The following is a 23459-nucleotide window of genomic DNA, read 5'->3' as shown; positions in this document are numbered from 1 at the left end:
TGATTTTTCTACTTTGCACACCTGTAAAGTTCAGCCCCAACTGACATCGAGTGACATCACTTGAAGACATTTTTCAGACCTCACACAGCTCCCTCTGGAGAGACAAAAGGCTTTTTATCATATTTGCAGGAGTACTTCAGTACTTGATGTGTAACATCGTTGAGTTCAGCGCTGTATGCCGGATCATAATATGCACCGATGTCAACCTTTTGTTTGGCATCGGCCTGAGGTGATTAATCGTCATGAAGTGCAATTACTTTGTCAATGTCATCATAGGCTGTTAACTCAGTTTATAGTGCCACTGTCATATTTGGCCTAATGTTACCTTCCATCAAAGTGATTCAGCTGGGTTCCATACAATTAGGTACAGTATGCTACTGTATTTTGTGTGTGTGTGTGTGGGGGGGGGGGGGGGGGGGGCAATGGCAATCATTTTTGGCAGACGCCCCGAGTTGGGGAAAAAAAAAATGCCAGGGAAAAGTTGGATAGTGCTTGTGGCTTGTGGAGGAAAAGCACATTGGCTGTTGTTTACTTTATTTGTTTTTGACTCGGACCCTGTTTAAAAAAGAAAGCAACTTGACAACAAATGTTAAAGATATTTATCTGAAGTGAATAATGTAGTCATTGCTGCCCATGGATGGATAAAGAGAACTGGATACGGCGTTGGAGGTGGGGCCTCGTTCTTTCCAGTGAAAGTTGCTCAGTGGCACATTCATTTCCAGGATTTTCCGTAGCTGTGGAGCCCATAGAGCAAGCGCACAAGTGTTTCCTTTAACCCCCTGACAACCCTTCACATGAATAGCTGATCCCTAATCTCTCGGGAAGTAACTCCAGATTTATTTTTACACCTTTTAGGACCTAATTAGGGCTCTTTGTCTTTTGCTCTCTTTGGACTCAGGATTAAACCTGAGTTCAACAAGGCATGCCAGTGCAACAGTGGGATTGTGCCCCACAACAGTTTAGTCGGCCAAGAAAGTGTGATCTGAGAGGGGTGGACAATCATTTACTATTAACAAAAGTGATTTGCAGCTTTAAAAAAAAAAAACATAGTTGAAATAGCACTCCAATAATAAGCAGCTCCGGCACAGATTTGTCTTACTGTGAACCGAATGATCAACAACAATACACACGAGCAGAAAACTGCATTTTGGATTGACGGCGTGATTGTTTGCCTCTGTCACATTCCGAGTCTTTACCATTAAGGACAGACTGGCGGGTCGGGAGCTTGGACAAGCTGCCAAAACACTGACTGCACGCGGCGACTAGTAATGAATGAGGTGCAGCTGGCGGAGCGGGCAGCGGGTCAGAGGGACTGACGAGGTAATGAGCCACAGGTGCGTGGGGATCACGCTATTGGCACCTGGTGGACAGGTGTGGGAAAGACAAACTGAAAAACAAAACACGCACTGAGGCTCTTAACACATTCACTTTTTCTGGAGGGAAAATGGATGAAAAAAATCCTCCCAACAAGTCAGTGTGCACTTGATTTATTAAACTCTTCATCGAAAGAGTTCAAATCATCCACACACAAGTTATCAAATCTAATTTTTGTGACGCACATGAACAGTTTTCTTCAAATGGCTTTTTCATGCTGGCTTTACACAACGTCACAGAACATGTAAACAGCAAGTCTGTCAGTATCCATGGCGATGGATGTTTCCATCTAACAATGCATGAAGGGAGGTAGTGCCTCCATCTACCTTGAAATTCAAACACAGAACATGCTGCACAGAATACCTCGATGTTTAAAAGCAAAGATGAATGTGCAAGAACTTTGACCACACATGAACACACACACACACACACACACACACACACACACACACACACACACACACACACACGTTAAAGGTTGTTCATAGCTGCTGTTGGACTGAAGGGGATTTCCTTTTGAATCTGGAGTGATTGATGATCGCTGAGTCACGGAGGCTGTGAAGGACCGACTCTCATCCTTCACTCTCAACCGCTGTGAGTAATACAGCTGTTTCTCACTCATTCATCCTGCAGTGTTTGTGTGCACGGCTAGTATGCCTGTTAACTACAAGAATTATAAACTCATCAGACACATTTTAATGATTTTTTTTTTGGTCACTCAAAGCCATTGCTTTGCTGTCGATGTTGCATCGGGGACGAGTGCCACACCGTTTTTTTCAGCAATTCATTCCATTGCCCCTCTGCAACTGTATACAAACAAAGCATTCAAAGGGTCTCTCTTGCATTAATACTGTCTGTACTGGCGTAGTACCGTGAACCGACTCGATCTCACGGGAAGGCGTACAAGTAGCAGGAAATTTCCTACATTTCTGATATTGTTGTCATTATTACGCGTTTTAGGCTATTTGCCTGTCATGTAACGCAACCTTTTTACTCTGAGACAGTCGCAGTTATGTGTAGGCAACAGAACCACTTAGGTTAGGTTTAGGAAGAACATCGTGGTTGGGCTTAAAATAAGAACTTAAAGTAAAATACGTTTGTAAACAATGTAACAAGGTGAAAACGCCGCAAACGTCACAAGCGTAATGTTACTAATGTAACTAACGTAACTAACTTAGATAACGTAAGTTTAAAGAAAATAACACTTTGGGTTTTATACGATAGTACACCTGATGTGTTAACCTGTATCCTTCAAAATAAAAGCCTCCCCTGTTCATCATTTAGCACAATAAGAAAACCACTAATACACCAGTGCTTTGTTCACAGTGTGCACTCTGATAAGAATAAGTACGATCCAAAGAGAGCGAGATTAGGAGGCTGACACTGATAGCAAATTGTAGCCTACTCTGCAAAAACTCCCCCTTAAGTAATTGAAAATCATATTCAATACTGGAATTTCATGTTTATAAAAGCAAGAGACTATCTCTGCCAGTTCGGTGAGATAATTTCATTTGTTTCCAATACTGCTGAGCTTGAAGCACTGTGGCAGCACCAATAAAGAAGAAAAATGCCTTTCAATTCATTGATATCAAGAGAACTACACTTGTTGCCAGAAACGTCTTCATACAGGCTGACTTGTATTTATACAAAGTGAAAGGCAGTCAAATATATTTCACTTGTTTAGGGTAATAAAAAAAAAGTAAAGGCTCAACTCATTTCGTCCCTCTGCCTATAAGTTTGTCTGTTCATCTTTCCGCCACAAAAGTGTGCCCACACACTTCAGATAATTGTCTTTGCTCTATGCAAAGCACCGCTTTATCCCGTTCCCATTTGAGTGGCGGGCTGAACTCTTTGAATGTGGAATAATGAGGTATGTATTCATATTAATGTGCACTCTGGTGACTCGAAGGAAGACTTGAAAGGGAGTCGTGCTTCCGTGTCTGCATGGGCTCTGACGAAGGTGCATGTGTGGGAGAAGAGGTGGGCTGTCGCTAACTGAGGATCTTACTTCAATGTCCGGCCTCAATGAGCAGCCGGAGGGACACGGAAAGAAAGAAAGAGCGGAGGCGTGTGGAGAGGAGTGGGCGGAGGGAAAGGCCTTGACGAATAAAACGATACACAAGGGACACGAGGAGGAAAAAGAGTGGAGGTGCACCTCAGTTCACACGAAGGATATGGGAGTCCCTGTGCTTATTGGCTATAAAGACAAACACATCAGACTCCAATACTTATTACAAAGGCCTGGGAGGTAACATCACCCATGAGTGATGAGGGGTCTGTGGCTGGATTGAAAGCTCTAAAATGCAGTGTTTTTTTACAACCTGGGTCTTATTTTCATTGTTTTGTTCCGTTCTTCGTGGTATGTTGTCGTTAACCCACTCATTCTAACGGACATCTACAAATGTATATGGTCACATTGGTGTTTGTTGGAAAGACCTGCTCTCGTTGTGTGTTATTATCAGGCGACAACCTGATGATTTTAGACATGAAGCAAAGATGGCCGAAATAAAAAGACAGAACAACCGGCTGAACAAACTGAACTCACTCACGTCCCGGGTTTTTCTCTGAAGCCTGTAACACTAGCTACGGGTCAGAGCAAACCTGCACACCGCAAAAGCACCAACTGGCTTTGTTAAGAGTTTAATTGACAGATGATTCATCCAATCACCTGACAAGTATCTTATGCCTGCCCTTTTCCCAACAGTTGACGGCTTCTCAGATGATTCTGTGTAACAAAACACGTGGTCAGGTTAACGTTCTTTCACATGTTTTAAGAAAAATGAGACTCAGTACAAATTAAAACTTCAAAAATAACTACTTTTAGTTTTAATTCACATAACACAAAGAAATCCAGGAGTGATTTTGACTTGTAATAGCAAAAAATCACTCACATAACTAAAAACATTAACGATGGCTCTGTTCCATGTAGGTGTGCCAGTAAGCCATCACAGTGAGCCAGCATTCACAACACCAAGACACTACACCCAAATGGAATGCAGCCATTAATAATGAATTCATCACAACCAATGCTGTGAGATAACGCTTCCTCCATCTCTCACTTTACTCTCTCTTTTGTGCTCTCTATATCTTCTCTGCACAAAAGCAAAAAGCCTCTGTGTGCGAAGATATCCATAGAGAGTGTGTGGGAATGAGTCTGCAATTACAACAAGGAAATATATTAATTAATTGAACTGTAACAATCAATTGTTACAGCACTTGGAGGGGAAAAAAAAGAGCGGCAACTGCAATTATCTTGATGTTGAGCCAAAAGGGATTTTAGGGTCTGGGAACACTGATAAAGCATCGACCTCTTCTTCTTTCTTTCCTTTCCCTGTTCATCTATTTCTCTCCCCTCCCCCATCGATTCTTTTGGCATTCTGTCTCCGTCCATGTTCATCTGTTTTCAGGCGATAACGGTGCACTGTTAAGGTTAGAAAGATTATGGTCGGTGTTAAGACAATAACGCAATATGGTAACGCAACAACCCTAACAATGTATATTAATAATAACAGCCTTTAGCGGACTTTCTAACGTAACGTTACGTAATATCATAAAGTGACGTAACAAGCCTACAGTCAGTAGGTTTTACCAAGAAAAAAGGAAGAATAATCCCACGTCTACCCTGTCACTTTAAGAAAATGTTACCGGGAACCAGTTGGAGAGATAAGACACGAATTGTCCATTTGTTTGCGTCGCTCGGCACAACTTCTTTTTCTGTCAGTCTGGACGACGTTACACTTCGCAAGGAATGTTGGGTTTAGGCAACAAAACCACTTAATTAGGTTTAGGAAAAAACATCCTGGATGGGCTTCAAATGAAAACTGACAAAAAAAACAAACAGTGTTAGGTTTAGGGAAAACATCACGGTTGTGCTCATGATAACTACGTACAGCTGGGGTTTCAGCAGCAAAATAAACGTTGGGTTTATCTCAGTCACATGGATGCATTACATTTGTGTGTCCACCACAAACAGAATCCTAATTGGTTCTCCATTGGCATTGTTTCTGTGCTGAGCGCCCCAAAAAAATAGACAATTCGTGTCCCTGTACGCAAAACCAATAGATTGCATTTTGCAACTATTTCACGAACTGCCGTGAGACTGTGCCGTGTTATTACATCACGTAACTCTTGTTCCACGCAACTTTCAAAATGACGGCCACTCAATACATCATTTTTAATCTATGCAAAGACCCACTGGGCTTGGCCTATAACACAGTCATGGCTTCCCATGGTTGGACTTACTGCGTGCTTCAGTTTGAAAGTTTGCCCTTGTGGTAAATCTGTCTTTTTGTGGTTTGTGTTCCCTATTCTCATGAGGGAAAAAAGAAAAGGAAGGAGCAGTCTTGCCAATTTCCTTCTTGGCCAGGCAAAAGGAGCTATCAACACTACGCACACAGGGAGGGGATGTTATTGATTCTCTAACTTTGTTCCAAACCTCGGTAACAACCGGGATTTCTCTTGACCCAATGAATCACCAAAGAGAACAAAAAAGAAAAATCACATGTGCCTGTCCTGGTTTCTTTCTTCCCACTTCGCACTCATTTGTCAGCCCATTCAGGTTATAAAACTTGGGGCTGCTCTCTGTACACACACACACACAAACAAAATGGTACCTTTTGAAAGCACTGTAACAAAAAAATAGGATCGCAAGACACGACTCAGTGGAACAGTAAATAATAAAGTAAAGAGGAGCATCCTTCAACTGTATACTGTAATATTTTCTTCAGCACAAACAGCACGTGGTTTGAACAGTCAACCTTGGTGTGAAAGGATTCTTCTTAAGGACGTTACTTTAGCCCCTGTCTCAATGCTTTCTTTTTTTCTCCAGCAAAAATACATCACGAACTAGTGAAACTCTTAGATTTGTGATGAGGTGCAGGTTCACCATCCTCCGATCAATTCATTATATAGAACTCGGTAAAAGAACAGAAGAGATAAGATCAGGGTTTCCAAAGTTCTAGTTATATATTTGAGTAGCACTCGAGTCAACTTAGTTTGAGCTTTATTTTGGGTGCTTTGAGGAGCAAAGCTGGTGTCCAAACACTGAACTCGTCCTTCTGGTTTACATAAAAGATTTGACTCCGCTAAGCTGAGAATGTGCTCGTCAATAAAAACAAGTGCACACATAGAAACAGGTGTAGAATAATGATAAACTACACACACAAAAAAAAACAATGGCAACGTCCCTTCATTTAACAGCAAACTGCAATAACCACGATTCATTGCATCTGGAAATGATGCTGACAGGTTATGTTGAATAATTAATGCTATTGCATCAATCTGTATTTAAAAAAAAACTAAAGCAGGATAATGATGTATGAGTTTAATAGCTGGTTAATGGTGTTGAGTCATGTTGAATAACAGTAGCTTCAGTACCTGATAAAGTAAAACTATAATCTGGTAACATTTAACACTAAATCCCCATATTTAGCATTTATAGGCAGCATATAAATAATCGATGGTTTAACTCACAAATATAGTTATAAGCGAATATAAGAATGTATCAATGTATTTTATTAACAACTATAACTCGTCTTGCGGGTTCCCAAAAGTGAAAGCTGGTATACAAACAGATAATGAAGAAGTATAATATGACAAATGCCTTCATAGAAGGCAATTGCTGACAAATGCTGTGTAATAAACACTTCAAATTGTCCTTGTAGCTGTGTTTCTACACGGCAAATAAAATGTTTGAAATTCAGTGTTACCATTGTGGACGTCATAATAAAGTGCAAATATACAGTATGACTCATATTGTGGCTGAAAAAAAGTGTTGTTTAACAAGCTAATGAATTATTTAATTTCATTTAATGGCAAAATGAACGATATTTTGTTGATAAAATAAGTGTGCCTTGACCAAAATATGGACTGAAACTCTACATAATGTTCAAATTGATTGACAGAGCTCCTAATACAAGGACTAACATGAAATAATTAAAGCTGTTGCATGTGTTCTGATGCAGTTAAATTAAGGGTTTGTTTATATTTGTAATGCTTGTATAAACAGAAGCAGAAAAAAAAGCTCTACGCACATTTTCAGTTCTGATCATGAGCACAGATTTATCTTCAAGTTCTTACAATTTAGTTGTTGTTTCTTTTCTCATAGTTTTGTCCAACATGCCCATCGTTGAGAATAAGGGCAATACTCTCTCAGATAAGCCAATTTATTTGGAGGAGAAAACAAGGGTGTAGTTCTGTGCATTCACTTCTCCTGCTCAACAACATATTATTACCACGTGGCTGCTTGTGTGTCTTTGCCCCCCTCAGAATGCGTTGCAGCAATGTCACAGGGTCGCGAGATTCCAGCATCACTGTGGTGAGTACAATGTTATCACAACCTGTAGCAACACTGGCAAAAACTATGAAAATAACAACACCCCGGAATGGTTTCCTTAATTGTATATGGTCAGAAAATGTCATCTAATAGGCTTTTAAAATATAAATAATAATAATAATGAAAATGTACATGTTGCTGTTCCTGCAGAAATGATACAAAGAAAATATAACTTCATGTTTCGACTTTTGTAGAAAGACATTTTAATTGTAGTTAAACACAGCTGTATTCTTGTTTAACTATGCAAATATATATATAGCTTTTTTATATTGCTTTTTTTAAAATAAAATTGCTTTTTACATGCACTTTCTTTTCAGTGTGGTGGAGTTTCATCCCACTTTCCCCCCGTCCTCCCTCTCCCTCCCAGTGTCTCACCATAATCCAGCCTGTCGTGTGCAGCCAGCTGACTCTCTTACTAATGAGAAAGTCTGTCTTTGAGACTCCCTTTACAGGCTCTGGGAAAAAACAATGTGGCCCAGCCAAGATCTCTGCCAAGTTCAAACCTCCCAATGTCAAGCGTTGGAGTTCTGCTATAAAGCCAGTCAGAGCGGCGGGGGACATATTAGATTCTAAATGCTCAGATACAGATACAGGAACTCCAAGAGAGATTGTGCTTCATTTGAATTTCCAGTGCTTAAATTAAACTCCTGGGTCTGTGGATAGAAGAAGCTAGCGTAAGAGGCTACGTAAGTGAAAGTACTAGTTGAGTGAGTTTTCTCTACTTTGTTCTGAGATGGTGAAACAAATTGACCCTCCAAAGTGATGTTTTGTTGAGATCTATTGCTGGTGTGTGTTTCAGAAATTTGTATTTGTGTGTTTGTTTACAGTCTCTGCAAGTAGGAAAGGGGTAAACATTGATAACATCTGTGTGACATAATGTGGTTACTCCTTGTACTGATGCTACGGTGGTTGATTTTCTAAGTGAGTTCTTCCTGTTCTTAAGTCATAAACACAGGAGAGAAAACAATTGAAACCAGACCAGATACATCTTCAGAATATCATTTCCTCACTTTCCTCTCAGGGCCTCCATATTGTTATCTATATAAGTTATTCAAATGTCTTTGATGTTCAGATGTGAACATATTCTACACATCAGAAGTGTTGTATTGGTAATGTTTACTGTCTGATATCTCCATCAACAATACTGAGAGATGAAATATTGAAATAACATGCAATGATTGCACATGAACTCCAGAAAGCCCTGCAGTAAAGACGGCTTCTCTTTTTATGATTTATTCAGATGTATTCTGCAAGACAACTCCATCCAATCGCCTTTCTGACAAATGAGCGCCCCTCACGCTGTGATGCTTAAAAACATTGCCACGCATTCTTTTTGCTCTCATTCTGGATTTTCTCTCTTTTTTTGTTGTTGAGTTCTCTGTTTAATTTGTCTCTTTGTCTTCTCATCTTTTTTTACATCTCCGCACTCTCCTCTCTCTTGTTTCTTTCCCTTGCCGAGTCTTTTGCTGGAACGTCTCGGCGTTCAGCTAGAAAGACGTCGCCATCGGGAGAAAAGTAGACTTACTGTTGCTCTTTTGAAGCATCACACAGCTTACTGCACAAGGGCACAGCTATGATCAGAGAGAAAGATAGAGAGAGAGGGGGAAGACGAGCAGAAAGGGAGAGACAAGGGGGAAAGAGGGGGGGGGCAACATTGCTCAGAATCATAGATATGGAGAGACAGGAAGTAGAAGGAGAAAACATAAGGAGAGAAATTTCTGTATATATCAGGAAAATGAATGAGAAAATGAGGTAAAGAGAAAACGAGATCACAGTAAAAATGAAGGAGAAACTCATGCACCTGGGCAAAGAGAGAGATCGAAGGGTTTAGGATTGAGCGAGTATGAGAGAAAAGACCCCGAGGAGGGGCTCTCCCTCCTCCTCCACCTCCTTATCTCCTGTTCCCAGGGTTTTGGAGGAGCGCAACAGAAGACCTAGCGAATTTGGAGAGAAAAAGAACAAAAACAGAGGAGGATTTACGAGTAAAGAGAGAAGATGTGGGAAGAAATGGAGGGGAGAAGAAGGCATGAGAGAAGAAATTGGAGGGAACGAGAAGGATGTGTAGGTGAGAGGATAAATAAAGAGGACGGAGAAAGTGAGGAGAGGATATAAGGGGGAAGCAAAAGACGAAAACCAACCAAAAAAGAGAATAAACAAAGGAATGGTTGAGCATTTTCGGGAATTACACTTTTTTTCTTTCTAAGAGTGAGATAATAAGATTTACAGTATATCGATATCATGTGCACTGAGTGCAGCACTGGTTAGCCTAGCTTAGCATAAAGTGTAAACGCAATGTCAAACCAGACCAAGGCTCCACTCTTTTAATGAAACGCTCCCTAAATGCTGACGATAGCATGCTCACAGTGACGGATTTGACATGCTGATGTTTTGTATAATGTTTACCATGTTCACCATCTTAGTTTAGAATGCAATGTGCTAACACTTGATTAGCATTGAACACAAAGCACAGCAAAGACTGATGGGAGTGTCTTTCATTTTGGAAAACAAAGCAACCAAATACAACCAAAGTACTGGACAAGATGCAACAGAAGATGGAGCTACATGAAAAGTAAAGGGATCCCCAAAAGGGATTACAATTCATCTTAAGTGGGACATGAATGTGTGTGAAACATTTAATTGCAACCTTTTGCACAGTTGTCAAGACCACAAAATGTCTAAATCACTAAAGAAAGAGTCACATCATAAAGGTCATGAGGATCTATCCTCTGGGGACCTGACAACCTGCGCTAAAGCTGCTACTGGGCACGTGAATAAACTGTTGGGAGCAATTTTGGCTTCATTGTCTTGCTCAAGGACACCGGAGTTCAAACCGCCGACCCTGCAATCAGTGAGGCTGTTCTCACCCGGCGTTCGTAGCCATATTTTGAAAAATAATGCGCTGTAAATCGTAGATGACGAAAACAAAAACTGCAATCCACGTAATCATCAGCTAGACCACACACGCCCACAAATAGCGACCTGTCACCCAGGAGAGAGCTGTCTGTTCCACATGTGAAATTAGACGTCAATGTTGATTTATTTGTCACGTAGCCTGCATACTTCTTCAGTACAGGCAATTTCGTAGTAATTTGTACCCAAATGACAATGTTTCCACTAACCTAACTAAGTAGGTGTGTTGCTTAAACTTAACTGAGTGGTTTTGTTGCCTAAAACTTACCAAGTTGTTTCCTGTGAAGAAGGAAGTTTATTTTGAAAAGACTAAATGCATGTAACGCGCAGAATTGACAAAAGTAGCTGGCTGTCATAGGAAAACCCCCAAAAGATTATCATACGAACCGTTGCATGAGGATACATTGAATTGGTTGACAACTACCTTCATTGGCACAACAAGTAGCATTGTGTGGATAAGACAGCTTTATAGATGTTGATTGTTTAGTTGTTTTACTTTGGACAGAGATAGTTTAGCTAGTAGACCCTTACCTCCAGTCTGTATGCTAAGCTCAGGCCAAACACAAAGAATACGTGCATATCCAAAACATTTTGAACTTTTCCTTTGAGAAATACACACAGATAAACTGCTGTTTATTTTATTATTTTATTATTACTAGATGTTTCTCTGGCTCGCTCCTGCACAGGTGTAGCCTCTCCTGAGGCATTCAGCTCTGACATGCTTGGTCTCAAACGGCACACTACCGTCAGCTCATCCAGCCCCTCCTGCCCGTTCCCCGCCTGCTCAACACTTAACGAGACTCTCCAAAGAGCTCCTCGTGTCCTCTTGACTACCGACAACAAAATGGAACCAGTGTTTGTAGGGGAAAACAATTTCATGGCTGGTCCTGAGTATATTAATCAGGTGGCACTGCAAACTGAGAACAAATGGTCCTTTTAGGGATACCAAGCAAGTCTACTCTCTACTTTTTAAGTAGGAATTATAAGATTTAAAAGAACAATATCATGTTTAATGTGCTGAGGGAACAAATTCATAATGAAAGAACAATGAATGTTACATATTCAGGAAGGATGTTGCTGAGAAATATGACGCAGTCATTTCCAAAACATTTAGATTAAGCTTTTTTATTCATTGTTTTTTTGTTGGGGGTGGGGGGGGGGGGCAACTGGGAGCTAAAGTTACAATAAACTTGCTGCTCAGAGAAAAACCAAAATCCCTGATAATACAAAGAACTCTTGTGGAGCTATTTTCCTTTGTTACCCGACATTATCTGGTCCTTCTCTTCTTGTCACTCACGAAGCAATGAATCGAAGCTGGAGTGAAACACAAACTGTCACTTCAACAAGCAAACAATTGCTTTCTCTGGAAAAGTACATCAAAGCATTTCGGTACCGCCTGGCTGGGTTCTGAGGTCCATGGATTTCTCCATTTTATTTTTTTTAGCCATGTGGCTGGAGAGATGGCAATGACAAAACAAAACACAATCATACAATAACCGGTGATATATATATATATATATGTAGTTATTGAACATTTTACTGTGCAAGAGGGGCGCTTTCAACTGTTTCAATATGGTTTTTCTGTGGGTTTCTGTAAAAGTCCTGTTTTCCCAGCGTATTTGACATGAGCACCAAATACACACCTTCATTGTTGAATATGTAAACCTCTTTTTTTTCCACCCCTCTGCTTGATCTACAGATCCCTGTTGCAAGTGAAAGTTGGACTAGCTGGGTTAAATCAATGACGAATAAGAGCTTGATCGACCCGGTCCGTCTGTTTATTACATCCATTTACGTTCCACGAGCTGCGCCTCTTTGTCTTTTGAATGAATTTAGATCATTCCTAAAGTCATCAATATGTGATGCTATGCAGCGTTTTTCCAATACTCAAGTGTGTGTGTTCCCTCTCGCGATCACCTCTCAAAGCCCTTCCCACTAATAATTAACTCTCTTTGGCTCTGCAACAAATCACGATTGGTGTTTCTAAAACCGTCTCGTCTCGCAAATGTTTCAGTTGTTTTAAGGGCAAAACATGTGATTTCCTCAGGGGACCATTACTGCACCGACAACCACCTGTTTACTTCAGAAACAATAGATTTCTGTCGCTTGGAACATCTGGCATCACCTTTTTAATTAACCCCAATGCACGCTGGCAGGGATGTGAAATGTTCACCGCAGGTGGGACATGTGACCCCAAAGGACAGCAAGGACAAGGCATTTAGCCTGAGGGAAGGACAGGAGCTGGACATTTCCTCAGACCCACAACAGATATATATATATACGCAGAGAGCAGCTGGAAAAGTATTGGAGTTACAATTATAGAATGATTATCTATAAGATTGGCTGATGTCGGGGGCTGTGTGAAAATCTGGGCGTTGATTGTGGGATGAAAAAGATAGCAAAGGAAGGATTGGCAGATTAGGGATATGATCTGATCTGTGTGTGATTTGTACAGCCATCATCCCCCCAAACTGTAATCCGCCCCAAAGTACAAAGAAGCACATTTTCATTTCAGACGTTTCCTGATGAGATTTTAAACTCATTATTTAAATGCAGCCATTGGCTGCGTGCAGTCACGGGGAGGCAAAGCGGAAATACGTTGTGTACTTTCAGGTGAGGTAGTGTATGATGTTAAATGACTGCATCGCAGATTTGTGCAGATGTGTATGCATTTCTTCCAATAATCTTAAAGTAAAGTCCAGAAAGAATGGCTGGATTTGAACCCACGCCTCCATAGAGACTGGAACTTAAAACCAGCGCCTTCGACCACTCGGCCACACTACCTTGTTTTTAGGGAATTGCTCCTGCTCCGCCCAGTTGTTCTGAAAACACTCTAAGCTAATTAGTCAACTGTCAATGTTCATAGTTCCACAAAGAGCAATCAGAGAAGCCAACTAAATAGTTTAGAACAATCAGTCACAGGAGCAACATTTAACAGTTGACCTCATTTTGACAAGTGTTTGCAAACTGAAATGAATAAGACATTGACCGTTAGCAAGGTTTTCCATTGCACTGCGAATGCCTGTTTCAAGTTTAACACTTTGGGCAATGATTGATTAGTTATCTAAAAACATGGCAACTTGAGTATGATGGAAAGGGTAGATCCAGCATGGAATAACCACTCATCCTTCTGCTAATGATTGTTGCTTCACACAAGTTCACTTAGCAATGCATGCAAGTTAGTATGAGGTCAGAGAATCACATCTTTCGCTTTACCAGGTACCTTTCATTGTTAATGGCAGTGGTGGGATTTGAACACACGCCTCCTGACAGACTGGAGCCTTAATCCAGCGCCTTTGACCACTCGGCCACACTACCTGCAAACGCTACATTTGCATCAGCTTCTTGAGACGAATATTTGATGTCCACTGCAGCACTGAAGGGTGAAAACATTTCCTTCATACACTTGGGGCAATGGCTGCTTAGTCAACTGAAAACACTGAATTATGAGAATGGATTGAAAGTATAGACAAATTCACCTTATCTAAAGCATTTACAAATAGCAGAGGATGGTTTCGATCCATCGACATCTGGGTTATGGGCCCAGCACACTTCCGCTGCGCCACTCTGCTTGCTTTTTTGGGGAGTGGGACTTGTAAATATGTTTTAGTTGTCGTGGAAATCTTTGGGAATCAGTGGGAACCAATATTTCAGCAGCTGACTGGTTACAAAAATATGCATTTGTTGGATGTTGCAGCGAACGTGTTTCTAGTGATTTCCCCAATTCCAAATAAGAATCTTGAAAGTGTCCACTTAAGCAATGCAGACACAAGATATTTCACGAACACACTTGTGGGAATGAATGCCTAGGCATTTGAGAACATGGCAATGTGAGTATGGATAGAAGTAAGCATTGAACCACTCTGCCGTGAAGTAATTACAATGAGCACTTACTGGGCACACACATTAACTTAAGTGAAGATGCACAAACACAACAATGGGTATGTGTATGCATTTCTTCCAATAATCTTAAAGTAAAGTCCAGAAAGAATGGCAGGATTTGAACCCACGCCTCCACAGAGACTGGAGCCTAAATCCAGCGCCTTCGACCACTCGGCCACACTACCTTGTTTTTAGGGAATTGCTCCTGCTCCGCCCAGTTGTTCTGAAAACACTCTAAGCTAATTAGTCAACTGTCAATGTTCATAGTTCCACAAAGAGCAATCAGAGAAGCCAACTAAATAGTTTAGAACAATCAGTCACAGGAGCAACATTTAACAGTTGACCTCACTTTGACAAGTGTTTGCAAACTGAAATGAATGAGACATTGACCGTTAGCAAGGTTTTCCATTGCACTGCGAATGCCTGTTTCAAGTTTAACACTTTGGGCAATGATTGATTAGTTATCTAAAAACATGGCAACTTGAGTATGATGGAAAGGGTAGATCCAGCATGGAATCACCACTCATCCTTCTGCGAAAGATTGTTGCTTCACACAAGTTCACTTAGCAATGCATGCAAGTCAGTATGAGGTCAGAGAATCACATCTTTGGCTTTACCAGGTACCTTTCATTGTTAATGGCAGTGGTGGGATTTGAACCCACGCCTCCTGAGAGACTGGAGCCTTAATCCAGCGCCTTTGACCACTCGGCCACACTACCTGCAAACGCTACATTTGCATCAGCTTCTTGAGACGAATATTTGATGTCCACTGCAGCACTGAAGGGAGAAAACATTTCCTTCATACACTTGGGGCAATGGCTGCTTAGTCAACTGAAAACACTGAATTATGAGAATGGATTGAAAGTATAGACAAAGTCACCTTATCTAAAGCATTTACAAATAGCAGAGGATGGTTTCGATCCATCGACATCTGGGTTATGGGCCCAGCACGCTTCCGCTGCGCCACTCTGCTTGCTTTTTTGGGGAGTGGGACTTGTAAATATGTTTTAGTTGTCGTGGAAATCTTTGGGAATCAGTGGGAACCAATATTTCAGCAGCTGACTGGTTACAAAAATATGCATTTGTTGGATGTTGCAGCGAACTTGTTTCTAGTGATTTCCCCAATTCCAAATAAGAATCTTGAAAGTGTCCACTTAAGCAATGCAGACACAAGATATTTCACGAACACACTAGTGGGAATGAATGCCTAGGCATTTGAGAACATGGCAATGTGAGTATGGATAGAAGTAAGCATTGAACCACTCTGCCGTGAAGTAATTACAATGAGCACTTACTGGGCACACACATTAACTTAAGTGAAGATGCACAAACACAACAATGGGTATGTGTATGCATTTCTTCCAATAATCTTAAAGTAAAGTCCAGAAAGAATGGCAGTGGTGGGATTTGAACCCACGCCTCCACAGAGACTGGAGCCTAAATCCAGCACCTTCGACCACTCGGCCACACTACCTTGTTTTTAGGGAATTGCTCCTGCTCCGCCCAGTTGTTCTGAAAACACTCTAAGCTAATTAGTCAACTGTCAATGTTCATAGTTCCACAAAGAGCAATCAGAGAAGCCAACTAAATAGTTTAGAACAATCAGTCACAGGAGCAACATTTAACAGTTGACCTCACTTTGACAAGTGTTTGCAAACTGAAATGAATGAGACATTGACCGTTAGCAAGGTTTTCCATTGCACTGCGAATGCCTGTTTCAAGTTTAACACTTTGGGCAATGATTGATTAGTTATCTAAAAACATGGCAACTTGAGTATGATGGAAAGGGTAGATCCAGCATGGAATCACCACTCATCCTTCTGCGAAAGATTGCTGCTTCACACAAGTTCACTTAGCAATGCATGCAAGTCAGTATGAGGTCAGAGAATCACATCTTTGGCTTTACCAGGTACCTTTCATTGTTAATGGCAGTGGTGGGATTTGAACCCACGCCTCCTGAGAGACTGGAGCCTTAATCCAGCGCCTTTGACCACTCGGCCACACTACCTGCAAACGCTACATTTGCATCAGCTTTTTGAGACGAATATTTGATGTCCACTGCAGCACTGAAGGGAGAAAACATTTCCTTCATACACTTGGGGGCAATGGCTGCTTAGTCAACTGAAAACACTGAATTATGAGAATGGATTGAAAGTATAGACAAATTCACCTTATCTAAAGCATTTACAAATAGCAGAGGATGGTTTCGATCCATCGACATCTGGGTTATGGGCCCAGCACGCTTCCGCTGCGCCACTCTGCTTGCTTTTTTGGGGAGTGGGACTTGTAAATATGTTTTAGTTGTCGTGGAAATCTTTGGGAATCAGTGGGAACCAATATTTCAGCAGCTGACTGGTTACAAAAATATGCATTTCTTGGATGTTGCAGCGAACTTGTTTCTAGTGATTTCCCCAATTCCAAATAAGAATCTTGAAAGTGTCCACTTAAGCAATGCAGACACAAGATATTTCACGAACACACTAGTGGGAATGAATGCCTAGGCATTTGAGAACATGGCAATGTGAGTATGGATAGAAGTAAGCATTGAACAACTCTGCCGTGAAGTAATTACAATGTGCACTTACTGGGCACACACATTAACTTAAGTGAAGATGCACAAACACAACAATGGGTATGTGTATGCATTTCTTCCAATAATCTTAAAGTAAAGTCCAGAAAGAATGGCAGTGGTGGGATTTGAACCCACGCCTCCACAGAGACTGGAGCCTAAATCCAGCGCCTTCGACCACTCGGCCACACTACCTTGTTTTTAGGGAATTGCTCCTGCTCCGCCCAGTTGTTCTGAAAACACTCTAAGCTAATTAGTCAACTGTCAATGTTCATAGTTCCACAAAGAGCAATCAGAGAAGCCAACTAAATAGTTTAGAACAATCAGTCACAGGAGCAACATTTAACAGTTGACCTCACTTTGACAAGTGTTTGCAAACTGAAATGAATGAGACATTGACCGTTAGCAAGGTTTTCCATTGCACTGCGAATGCCTGTTTCAAGTTTAACACTTTGGGCAATGATTGATTAGTTATCTAAAAACATGGCAACTTGAGTATGATGGAAAGTGTAGATCCAGCATGGAATCACCACTCATCCTTCTGCGAAAGATTGCTGCTTCACACAAGTTCACTTAGCAATGCATGCAAGTCAGTATGAGGTCAGAGAATCACATCTTTGGCTTTACCAGGTACCTTTCATTGTTAATGGCAGTGGTGGAATTTGAACCCACGCCTCCTGAGAGACTGGAGCCTTAATCCAGCGCCTTTGACCACTCGGCCACACTACCTGCAAACGCTACATTTGCATCAGCTTCTTGAGACGAATATTTGATGTCCACTGCAGCACTGAATGGAGAAAACATTTCCTTCATACACTTGGGGCAATGGCTGCTTAGTCAACTGAAAACACTGAATTATGAGAATGGATTGAAAGTATAGACAAATTCACCTTATCTAAAGCATTTACAAATAGCAGAGGATGGTTTCGATCCATCGACATCTGGGTTATGGGCCCAGCACGCTTCCGCTGCGCCACTCTGCTTGCTTTTTTGGGGAGTGGGACTTGTAAATATGTTTTAGTTGTCGTGGAAATCTTTGGGAATCAGTGGGAACCAATATTTCAGCAGCTGACTGGTTACAAAAATATGCATTTGTTGGATGTTGCAGCGAACTTGTTTCTAGTGATTTCCCCAATTCCAAATAAGAATCTTGAAAGTGTCCACTTAAGCAATGCAGACACAAGATATTTCACGAACACACTAGTGGGAATGAATGCCTAGGCATTTGAGAACATGGCAATGTGAGTATGGATAGAAGTAAGCATTGAACCACTCTGCCGTGAAGTAATTACAATGAGCACTTACTGGGCACACACATTAACTTAAGTGAAGATGCACAAACACAACAATGGGTATGTGTATGCATTTCTTCCAATAATCTTAAAGTAAAGTCCAGAAAGAATGGCAGTGGTGGGATTTGAACCCACGCCTCCACAGAGACTGGAGCCTAAATCCAGCGCCTTCGACCACTCGGCCACACTACCTTGTTTTTAGGGAATTGCTCCTGCTCCGCCCAGTTGTTCTGAAAACACTCTAAGCTAATTAGTCAACTGTCAATGTTCATAGTTCCACAAAGAGCAATCAGAGAAGCCAACTAAATAGTTTAGAACAATCAGTCACAGGAGCAACATTTAACAGTTGACCTCACTTTGACAAGTGTTTGCAAACTGAAATGAATGAGACATTGACCGTTAGCAAGGTTTTCCATTGCACTGCGAATGCCTGTTTCAAGTTTAACACTTTGGGCAATGATTGATTAGTTATCTAAAAACATGGCAACTTGAGTATGATGGAAAGGGTAGATCCAGCATGGAATCACCACTCATCCTTCTGCGAAAGATTGTTGCTTCACACAAGTTCACTTAGCAATGCATGCAAGTCAGTATGAGGTCAGAGAATCACATCTTTGGCTTTACCAGGTACCTTTCATTGTTAATGGCAGTGGTGGGATTTGAACCCACGCCTCCTGAGAGACTGGAGCCTTAATCCAGCGCCTTTGACCACTCGGCCACACTACCTGCAAACGCTACATTTGCATCAGCTTCTTGAGACGAATATTTGATGTCCACTGCAGCACTGAATGGAGAAAACATTTCCTTCATACACTTGGGGCAATGGCTGCTTAGTCAACTGAAAACACTGAATTATGAGAATGGATTGAAAGTATAGACAAATTCACCTTATCTAAAGCATTTACAAATAGCAGAGGATGGTTTCGATCCATCGACATCTGGGTTATGGGCCCAGCACGCTTCCGCTGCGCCACTCTGCTTGCTTTTTTGGGGAGTGGGACTTGTAAATATGTTTTAGTTGTCGTGGAAATCTTTGGGAATCAGTGGGAACCAATATTTCAGCAGCTGACTGGTTACAAAAATATGCATTTGTTGGATGTTGCAGCGAACTTGTTTCTAGTGATTTCCCCAATTCCAAATAAGAATCTTGAAAGTGTCCACTTAAGCAATGCAGACACAAGATATTTCACGAACACACTAGTGGGAATGAATGCCTAGGCATTTGAGAACATGGCAATGTGAGTATGGATAGAAGTAAGCATTGAACCACTCTGCCGTGAAGTAATTACAATGAGCACTTACTGGGCACACACATTAACTTAAGTGAAGATGCACAAACACAACAATGGGTATGTGTATGCATTTCTTCCAATAATCTTAAAGTAAAGTCCAGAAAGAATGGCAGTGGTGGGATTTGAACCCACGCCTCCACAGAGACTGGAGCCTAAATCCAGCGCCTTCGACCACTCGGCCACACTACCTTGTTTTTAGGGAATTGCTCCTGCTCCGCCCAGTTGTTCTGAAAACACTCTAAGCTAATTAGTCAACTGTCAATGTTCATAGTTCCACAAAGAGCAATCAGAGAAGCCAACTAAATAGTTTAGAACAATCAGTCACAGGAGCAACATTTAACAGTTGACCTCACTTTGACAAGTGTTTGCAAACTGAAATGAATGAGACATTGACCGTTAGCAAGGTTTTCCATTGCACTGCGAATGCCTGTTTCAAGTTTAACACTTTGGGCAATGATTGATTAGTTATCTAAAAACATGGCAACTTGAGTATGATGGAAAGGGTAGATCCAGCATGGAATCACCACTCATCCTTCTGCGAAAGATTGTTGCTTCACACAAGTTCACTTAGCAATGCATGCAAGTCAGTATGAGGTCAGAGAATCACATCTTTGGCTTTACCAGGTACCTTTCATTGTTAATGGCAGTGGTGGGATTTGAACCCACGCCTCCTGAGAGACTGGAGCCTTAATCCAGCGCCTTTGACCACTCGGCCACACTACCTGCAAACGCTACATTTGCATCAGCTTCTTGAGACGAATATTTGATGTCCACTGCAGCACTGAAGGGAGAAAACATTTCCTTCATACACTTGGGGCAATGGCTGCTTAGTCAACTGAAAACACTGAATTATGAGAATGGATTGAAAGTATAGACAAAGTCACCTTATCTAAAGCATTTACAAATAGCAGAGGATGGTTTCGATCCATCGACATCTGGGTTATGGGCCCAGCACGCTTCCGCTGCGCCACTCTGCTTGCTTTTTTGGGGAGTGGGACTTGTAAATATGTTTTAGTTGTCGTGGAAATCTTTGGGAATCAGTGGGAACCAATATTTCAGCAGCTGACTGGTTACAAAAATATGCATTTGTTGGATGTTGCAGCGAACTTGTTTCTAGTGATTTCCCCAATTCCAAATAAGAATCTTGAAAGTGTCCACTTAAGCAATGCAGACACAAGATATTTCACGAACACACTAGTGGGAATGAATGCCTAGGCATTTGAGAACATGGCAATGTGAGTATGGATAGAAGTAAGCATTGAACCACTCTGCCGTGAAGTAATTACAATGAGCACTTACTGGGCACACACATTAACTTAAGTGAAGATGCACAAACACAACAATGGGTATGTGTATGCATTTCTTCCAATAATCTTAAAGTAAAGTCCAGAAAGAATGGCAGTGGTGGGATTTGAACCCACGCCTCCACAGAGACTGGAGCCTAAATCCAGCACCTTCGACCACTCGGCCACACTACCTTGTTTTTAGGGAATTGCTCCTGCTCCGCCCAGTTGTTCTGAAAACACTCTAAGCTAATTAGTCAACTGTCAATGTTCATAGTTCCACAAAGAGCAATCAGAGAAGCCAACTAAATAGTTTAGAACAATCAGTCACAGGAGCAACATTTAACAGTTGACCTCACTTTGACAAGTGTTTGCAAACTGAAATGAATAAGACATTGACCGTTAGCAAGGTTTTCCATTGCACTGCGAATGCCTGTTTCAAGTTTAACACTTTGGGCAATGATTGATTAGTTATCTAAAAACATGGCAACTTGAGTATGATGAAAAGGGTAGATCCAGCATGTAATCACCACTCATCCTTCTGCTAATGATTGTTGCTTCACACAAGTTCACTTAGCAATGCATGCAAGTCTGTATGAGGTCAGAGAATCACATCTTTGGCTTCACCAGGTACCTTTCATTGTTAATGGCAGTGGTGGGATTTGAACCCACGCCTCCTGAGAGACTGGAGCCTTAATCCAGCGCCTTTGACCACTCGGCCACACTACCTGCAAACGCTACATTTGCATCAGCTTTTTGAGACGAATATTTGATGTCCACTGCAGCACTGAAGGGAGAAAACATTTCCTTCATACACTTGGGGCAATGGCTGCTTAGTCAACTGAAAACACTGAATTATGAGAATGGATTGAAAGTATAGACAAATTCACCTTATCTAAAGCATTTACAAATAGCAGAGGATGGTTTCGATCCATCGACATCTGGGTTATGGGCCCAGCACGCTTCCGCTGCGCCACTCTGCTTGCTTTTTTGGGGAGTGGGACTTGTAAATATGTTTTAGTTGTCGTGGAAATCTTTGGGAATCAGTGGGAACCAATATTTCAGCAGCTGACTGGTTACAAAAATATGCATTTGTTGGATGTTGCAGCGAACTTGTTTCTAGTGATTTCCCCAATTCCAAATAAGAATCTTGAAAGTGTCCACTTAAGCAATGCAGACACAAGATATTTCACGAACACACTAGTGGGAATGAATGCCTAGGCATTTGAGAATATGGCAATGTGAGTATGGATAGAAGTAAGCATTGAACAACTCTGCCGTGAAGTAATTACAATGTGCACTTACTGGGCACACACATTAACTTAAGTGAAGATGCACAAACACAACAATGGGTATGTGTATGCATTTCTTCCAATAATCTTAAAGTAAAGTCCAGAAAGAATGGCAGTGGTGGGATTTGAACCCACGCCTCCACAGAGACTGGAGCCTAAATCCAGCGCCTTCGACCACTCGGCCACACTACCTTGTTTTTAGGGAATTGCTCCTGCTCCGCCCAGTTGTTCTGAAAACACTCTAAGCTAATTAGTCAACTGTCAATGTTCATAGTTCCACAAAGAGCAATCAGAGAAGCCAACTAAATAGTTTAGAACAATCAGTCACAGGAGCAACATTTAACAGTTGACCTCACTTTGACAAGTGTTTGCAAACTGAAATGAATGAGACATTGACCGTTAGCAAGGTTTTCCATTGCACTGCGAATGCCTGTTTCAAGTTTAACACTTTGGGCAATGATTGATTAGTTATCTAAAAACATGGCAACTTGAGTATGATGGAAAGTGTAGATCCAGCATGGAATCACCACTCATCCTTCTGCGAAAGATTGCTGCTTCACACAAGTTCACTTAGCAATGCATGCAAGTCAGTATGAGGTCAGAGAATCACATCTTTGGCTTTACCAGGTACCTTTCATTGTTAATGGCAGTGGTGGAATTTGAACCCACGCCTCCTGAGAGACTGGAGCCTTAATCCAGCGCCTTTGACCACTCGGCCACACTACCTGCAAACGCTACATTTGCATCAGCTTCTTGAGACGAATATTTGATGTCCACTGCAGCACTGAATGGAGAAAACATTTCCTTCATACACTTGGGGCAATGGCTGCTTAGTCAACTGAAAACACTGAATTATGAGAATGGATTGAAAGTATAGACAAATTCACCTTATCTAAAGCATTTACAAATAGCAGAGGATGGTTTCGATCCATCGACATCTGGGTTATGGGCCCAGCACGCTTCCGCTGCGCCACTCTGCTTGCTTTTTTGGGGAGTGGGACTTGTAAATATGTTTTAGTTGTCGTGGAAATCTTTGGGAATCAGTGGGAACCAATATTTCAGCAGCTGACTGGTTACAAAAATATGCATTTGTTGGATGTTGCAGCGAACTTGTTTCTAGTGATTTCCCCAATTCCAAATAAGAATCTTGAAAGTGTCCACTTAAGCAATGCAGACACAAGATATTTCACGAACACACTAGTGGGAATGAATGCCTAGGCATTTGAGAACA

General features: G+C 41.4%; 11 non-coding genes across 11 annotated transcripts; all 11 read right to left on the bottom strand.

The window, feature by feature from the left end:
• Positions 1-15137: 15137 nt before the first annotated feature.
• On the bottom strand, positions 15138-15219 carry trnal-aag (transfer RNA leucine (anticodon AAG)). The gene has a single exon. It is a non-coding gene; the product is annotated as a tRNA-Leu (tRNA).
• A 673-nt stretch (positions 15220-15892) lies between these two features.
• On the bottom strand, positions 15893-15974 carry trnal-uag (transfer RNA leucine (anticodon UAG)). The gene has a single exon. It is a non-coding gene; the product is annotated as a tRNA-Leu (tRNA).
• Positions 15975-16426: 452 nt separating this feature from the next.
• On the bottom strand, positions 16427-16508 carry trnal-aag (transfer RNA leucine (anticodon AAG)). The gene has a single exon. It is a non-coding gene; the product is annotated as a tRNA-Leu (tRNA).
• Positions 16509-17182: 674 nt separating this feature from the next.
• trnal-uag (transfer RNA leucine (anticodon UAG)) lies at positions 17183-17264 on the bottom strand. Its single transcript has one exon. It is a non-coding gene; the product is annotated as a tRNA-Leu (tRNA).
• Positions 17265-18471: 1207 nt separating this feature from the next.
• trnal-uag (transfer RNA leucine (anticodon UAG)) lies at positions 18472-18553 on the bottom strand. The gene has a single exon. It is a non-coding gene; the product is annotated as a tRNA-Leu (tRNA).
• Positions 18554-19005: 452 nt separating this feature from the next.
• On the bottom strand, positions 19006-19087 carry trnal-aag (transfer RNA leucine (anticodon AAG)). The gene has a single exon. It is a non-coding gene; the product is annotated as a tRNA-Leu (tRNA).
• A 673-nt stretch (positions 19088-19760) lies between these two features.
• Positions 19761-19842, bottom strand: trnal-uag (transfer RNA leucine (anticodon UAG)). The gene has a single exon. It is a non-coding gene; the product is annotated as a tRNA-Leu (tRNA).
• A 452-nt stretch (positions 19843-20294) lies between these two features.
• On the bottom strand, positions 20295-20376 carry trnal-aag (transfer RNA leucine (anticodon AAG)). The gene has a single exon. It is a non-coding gene; the product is annotated as a tRNA-Leu (tRNA).
• Positions 20377-21049: 673 nt separating this feature from the next.
• trnal-uag (transfer RNA leucine (anticodon UAG)) lies at positions 21050-21131 on the bottom strand. Its single transcript has one exon. It is a non-coding gene; the product is annotated as a tRNA-Leu (tRNA).
• A 452-nt stretch (positions 21132-21583) lies between these two features.
• trnal-aag (transfer RNA leucine (anticodon AAG)) lies at positions 21584-21665 on the bottom strand. Its single transcript has one exon. It is a non-coding gene; the product is annotated as a tRNA-Leu (tRNA).
• Positions 21666-22338: 673 nt separating this feature from the next.
• trnal-uag (transfer RNA leucine (anticodon UAG)) lies at positions 22339-22420 on the bottom strand. Its single transcript has one exon. It is a non-coding gene; the product is annotated as a tRNA-Leu (tRNA).
• Positions 22421-23459: the final 1039 nt, after the last annotated feature.

Source organism: Anarhichas minor, unplaced genomic scaffold, assembly GCF_050575085.1.
Source record: "Anarhichas minor isolate MPS153535 unplaced genomic scaffold, ASM5057508v1 ptg000028l, whole genome shotgun sequence".
NCBI lineage: Eukaryota > Metazoa > Chordata > Actinopteri > Perciformes > Anarhichadidae > Anarhichas > Anarhichas minor.
Note: the sequence above shows the minus strand (reverse complement) of the source record. Positions and strands in the feature narration are given on the sequence as shown.